The sequence below is a fragment of the Arachis ipaensis genome, chromosome B02 (assembly GCF_000816755.2).
Source record: "Arachis ipaensis cultivar K30076 chromosome B02, Araip1.1, whole genome shotgun sequence".
In the NCBI taxonomy this organism is placed as follows: Eukaryota; Viridiplantae; Streptophyta; class Magnoliopsida; order Fabales; family Fabaceae; genus Arachis; species Arachis ipaensis.
Window position 1 is genome coordinate 8,391,245 of NC_029786.2, and position 4,999 is coordinate 8,396,243.

Sequence of the window (4,999 nt, forward strand, 5' to 3'; positions counted from 1 at the left end):
TTATTTACCATTTTATTATTATTATTAACTGATATTATTTAGAATTTAATAATTTTTTTTGCAGGTTAACAGGAATTTGTTGTCCAGAAAACTCGATCCGCTCGATACCTTTAACGAGGTAGCTACAGCAGCACTGAAAATTATTGGGTTTCAACACGTTTTGTGAGTAGACGAAATGAGATGTCATTCTGCACTACTAAGTGCCTTGGTAGAACGCTGGAGGCTGGAGACTCACACATTTCATCTTCTAGTCGGTGATGCTGAAAGATGTGAGCTATATTCTTGGTCTCTCGATTAATGGGGAGGCCGTTGCGGGTATATCAGACAGCAGTCACCAGTTTTTGGTGGAAAACTGCATTGCGTGTTTTGGTCGGGAGTTCGGTCTGCAAGAACACGTGTTGGAGAAGGTTAATATTGCATGGATCCGGCAGTGCAGAAACACCGAGCCGTGTGACACTCAGGAGTCTATTTAGCGTATGTCCGGGCACACATTTTCTGCATGCTCGGAACAGTTGTGTTTCCGGATAAGTCGACCACTTCATTGAACTCAAAGTTTCTACTGCTACTTCGGAATTTCCACCGAATTTCAGGATACAGTTGGGGGCAGACAGTCTGGCACACCTATACAGATCGTTGTGTCATGCATCACGATACAACTGTAAAGAGATGGATGGCCCACTGATACAGCTTTTTGTTTGGCCGTGGGAGCGCACCTATACCCCGCAATCAGCTCGGCGATGTTGGTATTCCACTTGAGCGACGGTATTGGTTATTATTATTATTATTATTATTATTATTATTATTATTATTATTATTACTGTTTTTTGTTAGGTGGAGTCATTGGCGCCGACATACAAGATATATACGGAGGTCTACTGCGCATTTTAGGAAAGGACTCGACGACATGGGAGTTGACGATGTAAGTTGTAACCATTAATGTCCAATGTTTTTATTCATAAAATTTTTCTAATCGGCCTCGTGGTAACTAATATGCAGTTTATATGGCGGCCGTATATGAAAGTGGGGGTTCCGGATGTACTCGCTGCCCATTTGGTTATGTGATCCACCCAGTCGCCGCTAGTGTCATTCGAGTGCATAGAATGGCACCCGACAGAGCGAGTTAGACGACAGTTTGGGATGCAACAGCTTCCACCAGGCCCAGCGTTCGACCTTGGTCGTGATCATTACAAGCGGCTGACAGGAGCACAGAACCATGACTGGAGAGAGATTTACAGTCAATGGGTTAACAGGTGGAGATCTGGCCGCTATAATACATTGCAGTTAGGCGAGGAGATTATAGACTTTCATCCTCTTCCAGTGTACTACGAGTGGTACACACAGCAGTATGGGATTCACCTGCGACTCTCAGATAGAGTTGCAGGCGAAGAGGTTGGCGCCGATGAACCACAGCAGCAACAGAAAGAACCAGCTGATTCTCAGCAGCAAGTCCCGCCTCATGAGCAGCAGTTTCAGGTATTGTTGTTGTTGTTGTTGTTAATTTTTAGGTTTATAAATTGTAATTATTTATTATTGTTTAGGTTTATAAATTGTTATCAGTAATTACTATTAATTATAATTAATTGTTAATTAAGTTCCGGCATATGAGCACCACTATCAGGTCCCGGCATATGAGCACTGGTATCAGATGCCGGCATATGCCACCGCAGGAAGGGCCTGCTACATCTCAGCAGTCTAGTGGTCATCGCGCCACTTCAGGCCATGCCAGTGACTTCGACTTTGATCAATCGAGGGGCCATGTAGATTCGCCCGGTCCTTTCGCAACACCACGCTCTCAGTTGTTTGATTTGAATGAGTATCCGTAGCAGGAAGAGGAAGATTTGGGATACGACTTGCACTAGTATGATCTTGGTGGAGCGAGTGCTCAGGGGATGAGTGGTCCAGTTTGTATGACACTGGTGGTGCGAGCATGACAGATTTCGGTAGTCCTGACGTTGGCAGTGGACTGGATGCCGGTGTGTCTCAGGGTGCAACCGCAACCAAAAGTGCACCTTTATATTTTCCGTACAGGTGCGTGCCATCAACCTGCACTAGTGGCTTACAGTGTCTGAATACTACAATACACAGATAGAAGCTCCAAAAAATGTGGTGCAGAACTCTTACACCTTGAACCTCCTCACTCTCACAGTAAACGGGGAGCGTTTTAATTTGAACACGAGACCTTGGCATCTTCACCATCGTTGCTTTCAACCGTACTGGTAGAGTCTGGTAAAAAAATTCTCAATCACCGAAAATATTTGCCATAGCTTTCTGCTTTGCCAATCAAGCCTTGCGGTAACTCACGGTGTACTTGAACCTGGATTGAACTTCTGCAATAACAGACTTCATCTTTATCGAGGGGTCTTCTTCGACCAACGGCCTAATGGCATATGCAATTGTGTCCGAGTCCAACTTGGCATGATATTGTGAAATCGTGCCCACGGTGCACGTGTGCTTGCCATTGTATCTCCTGATCTCCCAACAAGCTTTCTTTCAAATCAAGCTAGCTCGGATAAGCCAATCACACCTTGCACCATACCCCTTGTATTTCGCATAGCATGTCTGCGGCTCAGACTCATACACAGTGTAATCAACTCCTCTAGAGATAGTGTAGCTTTTGATTGCAGATATCACTGACTCTCTCGAACCAAATTATATTCGACACTAAACTCGCCATCTTCCGCCGCAGCGTTGCCTTCACTTGCGACATGCTCACCACCATCAATCAGACAAGGCAAATAAAATAAACACTATAGGAAACTTGAGTTAATAATCATAACATACCCGTATTCGCATACTCAGAAAATTCTTAGGCATGCATGGCTTTGAGATCTAGAGTCTGCATAAAAGATGGAACACCAAATGGGTGCTGGCTTACAATCGCATTTGCTTCATTTTTCACCGCCGGATTGCCTGCCAAGTCTCTGTCGTCGTTTTCGTCATCGAATTCATAGTTAGCTTCGTACTCTTCTTCACTGTCATTATTATCTTCTTCCCAATCTATATCCCCGAGCTCATCAATATTGACCTCCTCGCCGACCACGCCCAACCCTGGCTGCTGTTCAAACTCAACGTACAGCTCTATCATCGGCACGTGAAATCGGGTTTGTTGATAAATACACAACATCTGCTGCATACTGGCATCGTCGGTGATGGGCATTTATTTGAAACTGTATTAGCCCACCAAATACTTGCACAGGACTTCTGTATAAAAGGTTGCTCACTCTTTTCAAAATGTGGCTTTGAATGTTATTACAAAGCCCATTTTGCAACTCGACAAAACTCATGGTACATGGAACAGCAAATGACAACGGACATTTACAAACAAAAGTCACTCCTTCATGTGTGTTTGGTATAACCTCACCGTTATAATATACTCACAAATTTGCAATATTTTCCATAACTTCAACCTCACCTAATCCGATTTTTTTGACACACCTAACTGCCAAAAAAACTAATAACTACAACATATGTATAAGAAAGAAGAATAGGATAAGTACAAGTGGAGTGAGGTCATTTGGATAAGTCTTGCTTCGTATTTATAGGTGGGCCGCTTGATTAAAATATTTTTTTTCATAAAACACAACCTGCGTTTTTTGTTTTCCAAACAAATAATCTGACACCACAAAAAACACAGTCTACGTTTTGCATTTCTAAAAAAAAAAAGCTGAAATATAACACAAAATGCAAGCTGCATTTTGTTATTCCAAAAAAAAAAATTACTGCCCATCACAAAATACACGCTGTATTTGGGCTAAAATAAAATAAAAAAAAATTTAAAAACCATGCAAAAAACAAAACGCAGGCAGCGTTTGTTTTGTTTCCTGAACAAAAAAAAGAAAAATGAGCCAAAAGTAAAACGTAGTTTGAATGCTATGGTGATGAAGGTATTCATGTTCTTCTCGTGATAAAAAGGATGTGGCATCCTCTGCTTTGCTCCGCTTGTTAGTGTGGTTGTTATGGGCACAGACAAGGTATCTGCTATGTTAGAAGAATCACTGTTAGCTGTTCTCTAATTGGAATACGTAGTTATGACTAATGCGATGTTAATAATTATAATTAATGAAGTGGGTCCGTTTTAGCAATTTTGGACAATTGTATACTCTTTTGGGTTATTTTTAGTAGTAATATGGACTGAATCTTATTTTATTACTTGAGACCGTCCAGATAAAGATTTTTTGGAGGATGAAAGATTTTAAATTTTGAAGTCAAGAAAATGATCAGTTTTGGGCCAAGAAAATAATAATTTTAACTAAATTGAAATGTAAAATGAAAGTAAACCAAAAGAAATGTAAAATGAAAATAATAAGTATATTAAAATGTAAAATCATCAAATTACTGTTTTGGCCTATATTTTCGGATTTTCGGCCCGTGTAAATTAACACAAATACATATAAATAAATTCATTTGGGATTGATAGTTAAACAAATATTTTTTACCGAAAAAAAAATACAAAAATTTAAATTTAGAAAACTGTAATCATTATTAAAAAAAATTCTAGTTTAAATAAAAAACCTAGGTTACATTTAACATTTTAGATTTTGTTACGGCCTAGCGAACGGAACCACCCGACCTGAGCAGCTGGCCTGATGGGTATTGCACGTCTGGACCACGACCCGAACACCTACTCCCCAGCAGCCACCCACATGACAGTTTGAAAAGAAATTTCTAGGAAAGACACCAATTTAGTGGGACCCGTCCTACTGACAGGGTATATATGGGAAAGGCCCTACCTCTACCCTAAGGTACGTCACTATCCCACTACTCTCCTAGCCATATGTACCATCTCTGACTTGGGTGTCGAAGTGTCATTGCAGGTGGCATCCCCCTTTTTACCGTAGCAGCTCGGGAGGTCGCGAAATCTCCGTTCTCATCCTCTAGACCCAGATCAAGGCTGGTTCTTACCGTCGCAACTTTAGAGCTCCACCGACCCATCCGGAATCTGAAGAACCGAACAGATTTAAATTTCAAAATTTATAAACTTTTAAATTAATATCGTCTC